Here is a 10887-nt window from a genome sequence, read left to right as displayed (position 1 = left end):
AAAGTATCATCTAATATCAAATTCAACTTCAAATTCCTTTTTTCTCCGTTCTTTACTCATCCACATTTAATTTCAAAAGAAAACTAAAACAGATGACAAAAACTTAGAAATCATCCGCAATGTCATCACTAAAGTTTTTATATGAATCATCATCGTAACAAATTGGTCTCTTCCCTATCTTATCCCAAGGAGTCTCATGCCTCCCAATTTGCTTCTTCATCTATTTTAAGCATCTTCTTCTTTTATAAATATTTTTCATTAACATAAAGATGAGATTAATACTCTTAAAAATTTAGATAAGGTGATGGAGGTCTGAGGGTTTCAAGTGATCGCCGGCGACGGTTACGACAGTGGTGACTATGGAAAAACAAAGGCTTGGAGGTCAAGACAGTCGAGAGGAAGCTGTTGCAGTTTGGGAGTGCATTAAAACATGATTTTTTCAAGGCTTTAGTTTAGGATTTAGGTAAATTTTAATAAAAATCAATATAAATAGGAAGAGTAAGAGTAAGCCTTATGTCAATGAGGCATGGCTAGCCTCAACCAAGCTAAAGCGCAAGCCTCATAAAAAATATTGAGGTATAAGCCTCGATGTGTTTTTCACTGTAACTGTGTTGAGGCAAACCTAAAGGCAAGCCTCGTATTACGGAATTTTAAACAATTGTATTTGTATACATAAGCATAAGCAAGTTTATGCTAAAAAAATAAAAATTTTATTTCTAACATCCTATACTCCACATTAACTTCCCTTTTTATAAATTAGTACCTTATATTATGGAAGGCTAGCGTCCAACAGTCCACATTGAACTGTACACCATACCCACAGAAATCTCCATGCTTAACAATCTACTAAAAAGAGAGTTTGCAATACTAAAGCACAACAAAGTAAAAAAATAAAAGGAGTTCGAAATCCAAAAACTTAAATAAATTATGCATCCAATAATATAAGATTCATTTATGAATTCTAACATTATCTCAATAGTGAAGATATACTTCAAAAAATAAATAAAAGGGAAGTTAATTTCAAAAAACTGGAGAAACTAATCATTGAAAACCTACTTCAAGAGAGTTTTTTTTTTCACCTACAAAATAAGATCCGACCACAGAAAACAGGGGAAAGTTTAAAAAAAAATTTCTAATCATTATGTATTTCTGAAAGCTTTGTAAAAATAATCAAAAGAAAAAAAAAACAAAAGATAAGACAGAGGATGTAAAAAATACAAAGTCGTTCAAATTCTAAATTAGGTTGCTAAATGAGACAAATTGAAACATTTAAGATAAACCAAAATCAATGTACAGAATAAAGTGGGTGGTTGCAATTAAGGGGCTGTTTGGTTGCCTGCAAAAGAAATGCAGTGTAAAGTAAATGCAATGAAAAATAAATATAATGCATTTTAAATACTTTGAGCCTGTTTGGTTGTCTGTAAAATAAACGCAGGAAAATTATTTCCCTTGTTTGGTTAGATATATATCCAGAGTAAAGTAAAATCATTTTTTTAATAATTTATTTTGGTATTGGCCTTTGGAGAAGGTTTGTGAAACATGAATAAGACACCATATATCTGAATAAATAGACAGAAATCTGTGTTAAAAAATTTAGCAACATCTGAGAAAGATGCGGCGAAGACAGCAAAGCAAAGCGAACCCCAGCAACATGAATGGCCAACGACGATAAAAACGACATGAATGGTCCGAACTCATCCAACCCAGAAAGCAGACCTGGGGTTCGCCTTTCATCTTCTCCTTTTCGTCGTTGCTGCTCGTTTTCGTTGATTCACAGGGGGTGCATAGATTGCACCGTTGCTTCTCGGCTTCCTTGTCGTCGTTCGACTTCGTTCATTCGCGCGAGAGCGACAGACGGCACGGATCGCTCCTTCCTTTCCTTCGTTGCTATTCGACTTCGGCTCCCTCTTGGCTGTTCGACTTCGCTCTTCGTAGTCTTCGCAGGAGGATGGCACGAGGCTAGCGAAGAATTTCAAACCCGCTCATTTTGAGCGGCTTTTGAAGTCGCGGGATCCCCCTCCTATAATACACGCCTAATGCTTCAGAGGTTTTTGTTTTGTTCCGCTTAAAATTAAACAAAGAGCCGAATTTAGTAAATACATGAATTTGTTTTACTTTACCCTCCTAATTCATGCAACCAAACAGCCCCTAAGTCTATTTCGAAAGAGTGACTTAAAGGCGTAAAAACTTTTTAAGGAAAGCAAACATGTTTTTAAATAATAAAAAACTTATAATTTGAGATGGACAAGAATCACAAACAAAGTAGAACTAAAAAAAAAAAAAAGAACAATGACCAAAGCCAAAGCTATATCTCACGATGATCAATATTGCAGCATGGGTAAAGAAAGGATGAATGATGAAAACAATCCAATTAGACACAATTTAATTCATTCAGATAGAAAATAATAAAACTTAATTAAAGATCCGACCTCAAGAAAAATAAGATGCAAATTTAAGTAATTAATTTACGGGAGGAGCTATAAAGTATAAATTTAGATAAAAGAAAAAACGAACAAAATCATAAAAAACATTGTATAGATATTGATAACTGAAATAGATGATAAATGTGATAAGTTGAAGAAGATAAACATGTGATATTTAAGTCCATAGGAGACATTTATGAGAACAGAAAAGTAATGGGAACTATTTTAGCAATTTACCTAACAAATCCTAAAAATGAATATTTGAAGAATAAGAGAATGTGAAATGATTGAAAAGAGGCATTTTAGTTGCATGACAAGCATTTTAGCCACATGACCAAACGAAGAAAAGATCCATATTCCAAATAAATATAATAGAAAGGAAATCTGATTTTTTTTTTTTTTTTCTAAAACCAAGAAGGAAGTAGTATTTAGAATTTGTACTTATTTCATGTTTATAAATCGCACAAAAAAAATTCTACCGCCCAGAATATAAAAAAATATTAAAAAACATAAGACAAGAATGAATACATTAACTACCAGCACTAACCAGGGAACATCAACAGGCAAGTGAATTTTCTTCTCCTTCATGTAGCACTTAAGACCTGCAGTATGCATCCAACATCAAAGGTAAGCAGTGCAGTCAGCATCGCCATTCCTGCTCAACAACAACCCCATTTCTCCCCCTCCCCATCTCCATCTCAACCACCAACAGCATCAACACCTGCTTCAACAACTAACAGTCTCGACATCAAAGAGTAACCAATAATCAACCGCAGTTGATGCTAGTTGGCAGAGGATGAATTCATGTTAGAGCTTAAATGTTTTAGTAATTTCTCAAGTCTTGAGATGAAAAGAAAGAAAAGACTCGTTGCTAAAGATTAAAAATATGTAAGAAATATTACAATAAGTCTTCGTGTTTATTCCTGTCAGATGCATCACATCATATAATGACATGTACAAAGCTTATTTTCATGATTAGCTGATTTATTTTATTGTTGAATTCTATAATTAATAGAATGCAAGTGAAGATGATCAAAAGAAGGATGTCATTCTAGTTCATATGATTGGCATAGTTCAATTTTAATTAATTTCTAATTTATTCTTACTGATAACCACAAGGCATTGTTGGAATTTGATATGCTTGGCTGACAGTTTTGGGTTGTAGAACTTCAAAATAACATTTGAGAAGGTTGGAAAATTTTTTTATTTGGCAGTGGAATTTAAAGTTTGGCTTTATCTAATAATATTGGACAGTGGAAAATAAAATTATCATGAGGTTCTAATCATCTATATTTTGTGTTTTTCATATGAGCAATTCAATTTTCAATTTCATCACATTTTAGTCCAGATCCCTCCACGGATGGACCCTCAGTGGCATTTGTTACAGGCATCTAGCGGGTGTTCAGCTATGTATGCGAATTTTAAGAGATTTCAAATTGTGCCTAGAATTAATTGTTGGATTATTTTAAATGTGTATTGAGTTGATTCAATGTCAATCATATCTACTAGCCTATAGGATGATGACTATATATAAAAATTTTTTGTAGCATATAATTCAGAAACTTTAATGTGTCATACTTTATGTTTTTATCGGCGTATTAGTGAAACTGAAGTTAGAGAGGCTTTAAAGAAAATGAAGGGTGGAAAAGCTGTTGGACCTGATGATATTCCAATACAGGTGTGGAAATGCTTAGGAGATGAAGGGATTTCTTGGCTTACTAAACTTTTTAATACTATTTTGAAGATTAAAAAGATGTCAGATGAGTGGAGAATGAGTGTGTCAATTCCTATTTTTAAGAATAAAAGTGATGCACAAGATTGTACGAATTATAGAGGTATTAAGTTAATGTGTCATACTTTAAAACTATGGGAGCAAGTTATGGAGCATAGGTTGCGGCGTGATACTAATGTTTCTCAAAATCAATTTGGATTCATGCTGGGTAGGTCGACTATGGAAGCCATACATTTATTAAGAGGTTTGATGGAGAAATATAGAGAAAATAAGAAGGATCTACATATGATATTTATTGATTTAGAAAAAGCATATGATAAAGTTCCAAGATAAGTGTTATGGAGAATTCTTGAAAAGAAAGGAGTCAATAATGCTTATATTCAAATCATTAAAGATATGTATGCAGGAGCTATTACTTGTGTTCAAACACAAGGTGGATTGACCAAGTATTTCCCTATTTCGGTTGGGTTACATCAAGGATCAACCTTAAGCCCATATCTTTTTGCTTTAGTCATGGATGTTCTCACTAGACATTTGCAAGAGGATGTACCTTGGTGTATGCTTTTTGCTGATGATATTCTTCTTGTTGATAAGACTAGAGAGGGAGTTGAAAGTAAACTTGAATTATGGAGGTCAACCTTAGAGTCTAAAGATTTTCGCTTGAGTAGATCTAAAACGAAATATATGGAGTATAATTTTAGTAGTAATAGACCTAGTGAGGGGATTGTGACTTTGGGCAATCAAGTCATTAATAAGAGCACACATTTTAGATATCTTGGATATATTGTTCAGAGTGATGGTGAAATAGATGGGGATATTATCAGCAGAATTCAAGTTGGATGGTTGAAGTGGAGGAATGCATCAGGCTTGTTATGTGATAGAAATGTACCCCTCAAACTTAAGGGAAAATTCTATAAGATGGTAGTGAGGCCTGCAATGCTTTATGGTGCCGAATGTTGGCCATTAAAAGAGAAGCATAATACTAAGTTAAGTGTGGCAGAGATGAGAATGCTCAGGTGGATGAGTGGCTTTACCCTTAGAGATAGGATACAAAATGAGCATATACGTGAAAAGGTTGGAGTAGCTCCAGTAGAAGATAAGATTAGAGAGAGTCGCCTTAGATGGTTTGGTCACATAAAACGGCGGCCTTCCGATGACCCGGTTAGGAGAGTAGAGGTATTAGATTTGACTTATGTTAAGAAAGGTAGGGGTAGACCTAAAAAGACCTGGTTTGAAAATATTAGGAATGACCCTTCTTTATTAGATTTAAACGAGAATTTGACTTTTAATAGGACACAATGGAAACAAAAGATTCATGTAGCTGACCCCACGTAGTGGGATAAAGACTTGATGTTGTTGCTGTTGTTGTTGTTGTTGTTGTATATAATTCATAAACTTTGGTTTAATATTTTTTTAAAATTTTCAACCATGCGAGTAAAAGTTAGATGTATAATTTCTTTAAATATACAGTAATAGCACGATTATCAAATTAAAGACCTCGCTAATCTTATTTTGGTACTTTTGTGCTTTGTTCTTATTTCATCAACATAACTTGGCATTGGCTTATTAGTGCTTTAGATTTTGTTAAAAAGCTGATACATTATAAATTCATTTTGTGAAAACTGAATTAAAATTGCATATTATTTTATGCGTTTCAAATTCCTCACAATTTTTGTTTATATTATTACCATCATTTCATTATCAATATGATTCTAGTGTTAGTGTTACTTTTTTTATTTTAAAAAAGTGGTTAAATTTATTTGGCAACTTGTCATTTGTGAAATCCCTGATTTCTTGCATGTAAGCAAACAATGCATCATTTTGAATGTATTAGAAAGCTCTAACCCTGATAAATCGTGTATCAAATTAGTACTAGGGCTTTACATTGCGTCAAAATGTCACCTAGAAGTACAACTAATTATCAGAGTAACTTAACAAATCAAGAAAAAGGTAGAATTGCAATAAGTTTTAAAATCAAATGCCTGGATTATTGAACAAGAGTAATTTGGCTCAAACAAGAGTTGATAAATTTATAAGTGAACTAAGTTTATTAACGTGAACCTAAAGTAAATTCCAATAACATTAATAAACCAACTCATATGAATATTAACCCCACGAGCAAGAAAATAATCAAGATAAATAATTTAGGGTGTCTAACAATGATGTTTATCAAATCATGACATCAAATTTTAGCACAAATGATAACATAGTAAAAAAAATTGAAAGCATCAACATATGATGATAGAATCGATCATAAAGTTTTTATTAGTTGGTTATTAGATTTACATTACTTATTTGAATGGCAAATAATGCATGACGAATCATAAAGTAATATCTGCAAAAACAAAATTAACCGGGCAAGCTGCAATATATTGGATCACCTTAGAAAGGCCATGAAAGGATCCTACTAATAATTGGCCTAAAATGTAAAGAACTTAAAAGAAAATTATTTGTTTTTGTAATATCATGACTAATTCACTAAATTAAAAAACTAAAAGTACTACTAAATACATAAACAATTTTGAAGAATTACCGTTATCTCTCACACCTACTGCATTTAAAACTAATAACATGATATTCAATAAGTATATTAATGTGAAATCACTTGATTATGCATCTGAGTCTAAGATTTATGCTAAAACATGTTTTAAACGTCATTAGATTGATAACATATTAGTGAGTGTTCTAGTTAACCAATGTTTAAAATTGCGTATTCAGGCATTGAGGCGTTTTTCATTCATGAGGCGCCTCAAAATAAAAAGATTGCGTAAACATAAAATGATAAATTTTTTATATAATAATGAGTGAATAATATAAAACATAAAAAAGTATAAGATATGAAATAAAATCAAAATATCTCAATAATAAGACAACATGAAATATAGTACAACTCAAAATTCTATCTTTCCCAAATCCCAATATTCTTTTCATTAACATATAATTCAAACTTCCAAAAATAAATAGCAATGACATATCACATAAGAACTCATAAGTCATCAGCACTGTCATCACTAAGGTGTTCTTCATTTGAATCATCATTATGATGAAATGCTCTCTCCCCTTCCTCCTCTCCTATAGAGTCCAATGTCGGGCATTTACTTCAAGATTTATGTAAATTTTAATATATATAGTGTGAGGCGTAAGCCTCATGCCAGTGAGGCGAGGAGAGCCTCAAGGCGGGCCTCAACCAAGTTGAGGAGCAAGCCTCATAAAAAAAACTCGAAGCGTAAGCATCGAGGCATTTTTTACTGGAATTGCGCAAAGGCGAGCCTCATATTGCGCAATTTTAAACCATGGTATTAACTTGCATATAAATATGTAGGAAGATATTGAAACCAATTATTTTAATCAAGTTATGCTTGTACTGAGAAATTTTTAAAATGATTTAGTTGATATTCTTTAGGGGCTTGGTTTGCACAAAATGGAATGCAAGAGTTATGAAAATTTTCTTGTTTGGTAAATTTTTAAAATGATTTAGTTGATATTCTTTAGGGGTTTGGTTTGCTCAAAATGGAATGCAAGAGTTTTGAAAATTTTCTTGTTTGTTACGATAAAAGAAAAATGCAAAACATTTTGTTGATGTATTTAGAATTTACCCTTTAATTCATCTTCAAAGTATCTAAAATAAAAATAAAAGAAAAAAAGAAAAAAAAAAGTATCTAAAAATCACCCAATTTGGTCTAATGGGTTGTTGATATGCCGATTCAGTGTGACTGAACCGGCCCAGCCAGCCCTCAGCTCATGTACAGGAGGCTGAAACAGTCCGCCTCTAGTTCGTTCCGCCCAAAGGGGTATGCCCCACTTGTCCAAGCGATTTCAAATTGAAAAGAAGTGGGCGGCTAGGGATTGGAAGGGAAATTAAGTTAGGAAAACTTTTGTATTAAAGAGGATGAGAGGATTAGGAAAGATTATGTTTTGATTTATTGGAATTAGGGTTTCTTGGCGACTTAGGCTCTAGACTCCCTTGTCTAGAGATTTGGGAGAGACGAACCTCCTCTCGAATTGAGGATCTCTTGTACCTTTGCTTTGTTCTTGTTTCGCTTTGTTTTCTATAAGATTTGCTATCGTTTGATTGTTATTCCACCACAATTTCTTCGTTTCCTCGCTGTCTTTACCAATTATTATTAGGTTTGCTTGCGAACTCAAGTAGATCCGATAGGATTACTGCGAACTCAAGTATTTCCTATCAGCTGTTTGGTTGGGCTAAAAAAGGAATTCAATAGAAAAAACATGCAATGTAAAAGGAAAACTTTGGAGTCGTTTGGATGATTGTTGCAGGTGAATATTTTTTCATGTTTAGTTTGAAGTAAACTGAATGTAGTATAATGTCCAAAGATGTTGGCGGCCGAATGGTGTCCCACAACAGCCGAAGGCAAACGACAAAGATGGTGGCCGGCGGCGGGTGGCGGCAAGGGTGGCCGGAGGTTTGATGGTGGCGGTCAAGCAAACTTACTTGTAGTGTAAATTGTTCTCGCTAAAAATTGGATAAGTTTAATTTACTTCAAAAATGAACAAATGATTTACACTACATTTATTTTACTTTGTATTCATTTTTCATCCAACCAAATACCAATATTTTCAAAACACCAACATTTGAAATACTTTGCACCCATTTAACTTCCAACCAAACAATCCCTAAATCCAAAGGCTTATCAGTCAAATTGCTCAAAGTCCAAAGAAAAGCAACGGCCTTCCAATGACCCGATCAGGAGAGTTGATGTAGTATTACATTTGGCCTATGCTAAAAATCTAGAGGCAGACCTAAAAAGAGTAAGTTAGAAAGTACTAGAAATGACCTTTCTTTATATATTAGAATGAGAATTTGACTCTTAATATAATGATGCAAGCAAAAAATTAGGAAAACCCCTAATTTTTTTCAAGCAAAAGATACTCTTCCTAGGATAATAAAAAGTTATATGAAATACTCAAAACTAAACAAAATATAACTTTTTATAAGATAAAAGACTCTTACAACCCTTTGACACTTACAAACGACACATAAACAATACCCAAAGAAGCTTTGCCAATCGTCGAGAAGAAATATATTGATGGGGTGGATACTTGCGGGAAGAAGAATGAGATTAGAAGTTCAAGACGAAGATAGGAGAAGCTCGCAAGCCGTCCTAAGAAGTAAAAGAAGAAGAGGTGGAACAAGCTCTCGAGCTTTTCCACAACAAAACCTGCAGGTTAAAGCTCCCAAAAATAACATTATAACACACTTTTAAACATACAAAACATCTCCAATTTATAAGCAAAAGAAAGAAGCCAAACAGCCATTCCACCTCCAACCAAAACCAATCAAGTTTGGGGAAATGAAAGGCCAAGGGTCAGCCACAAAGAAACATGAAAAAAAAACACCCAGGAAACGATTATAACCTCCACGGGACAATAGCCAGGAACAGAACCGGCAAATAGAGAAGACCCAACAGGCAACAACAAACAGAACCGAAAAAAAGGAAATCCCAACGGGCAGCCAGGTAACAGAGAGCAATCGGCACAGCAAGGAGAATGAACCACATTTCGGAAACAGCACCAGAGGAGAAGAAACTGAAGGAGTAAAGAGAAGGGAAAGAGACACAAATAGGGGAAGAGGCAAAGGCAGCAAAGGGAATAAACCAAGGGCCAATAGGGGGAAATGAACCTAATTAAAGATAATTTATGAGCTGAATTAAGTAGAAGAAAAGCATTTATGAGCTGACATCTAGTATAAGAAATTAAAGCTCACCAAAATTAAAACCCAACGTGTTTTGACACCCCCCCACCCCCTTGCCTGCATCAATTCTCCTCCGGTTGGAAGAACTCATATCCCGATGAGGTTGTTTTAGATTTGAGCTGAGGAGACGAAGTAAGTGCATTAAACTCTTGAATCTTGACTTCGTATTTCTTCAGAATCTCCTCATGTTCTTGCTGAAATTGTTCTTGCAAACGCTTCTTTGCTTCAAATGGTTTTCAGTACTCATATGCAATTTCATCTAAAGCTTGTATAATTCATTCTGTAAAGGGTCTGTTGAATCACCTTCTGATGGAATCCATCTGTCCATTGGAATCGGCACTTCAATATTTTCTGTCCTGCATTCTTCCACTGGATAACTATTTTTATTTTTTTATTTTTTATTTATTTTCTAAACAAAGAAAAGAAGACTCAACAAAACTTAAACTCGCTTGATAACAAGACTCACACAACAACTGCTATATCTCACCAAGACTCACTCGACAAACCGGGATTTGCTAACCCGCTCTGATATCAAATTGATGCAAGCAAAAAATTAGGAAAACCCCTAATTTTTTGCAAGCAAAAGATACTCTTCCTATGATAATAAAAAGTAACATGAAATACTCAAAACTAAACAAAATACGACAATATAACTTTTTATAAGATAAAAGACTCTTACAACTCTTTGACACTTACAAACGACACATAAACAACACCTAAAGAAGCTTTGCCAATCGTCGAGAAGAAAGATACTGATGGGGGTAGATACTTGCGGGAAGAAGAATGAGATTAAAAGTCCAAGACGAAGATAGGAGAAGCTCGCAAGCCTTCCCAAGAAGTAGAAGAAGAAGAAGAGGTGGAACAAGCTCTCAAGCTATTCCACGACGAAACCCGCAGGTTTAGGCTCCCAAAAATAACATTATAAATCAGTACATCTTAGGAAAGTATTTGAAGGCTTATAAGTTGAAAAGATATGGGACCCTACGGAAATGTTGTTTTGTGACTTAATTTATAATCTT

The 10887-nt window shown here is 33.9% G+C and overlaps 1 protein-coding gene across 2 annotated transcripts in view; it reads right to left on the bottom strand.

The window, feature by feature from the left end:
- Positions 1–2792: 2792 nt before the first annotated feature.
- LOC110093895 (heterogeneous nuclear ribonucleoprotein Q) overlaps positions 2793–10887 on the bottom strand; it is a 33195-nt gene continuing 25100 nt past the window's right edge. For both annotated transcript variants that reach the window (XM_028697618.1, XM_028697616.1), the window contains one exon: positions 2793–3144. The gene's annotated coding sequence lies outside the window, so the exon portion shown is untranslated. The remainder of the gene's footprint in view (positions 3145–10887) is intronic.

The sequence above is a fragment of the Dendrobium catenatum genome, unplaced genomic scaffold, assembly GCF_001605985.2.
Source record: "Dendrobium catenatum unplaced genomic scaffold, ASM160598v2 fragScaff_scaffold_980, whole genome shotgun sequence".
Lineage (NCBI taxonomy): Eukaryota > Viridiplantae > Streptophyta > Magnoliopsida > Asparagales > Orchidaceae > Dendrobium > Dendrobium catenatum.
The sequence above is the reverse complement of the archived record's forward strand: the minus strand, read 5'-3'. Positions and strand labels throughout refer to the sequence as shown.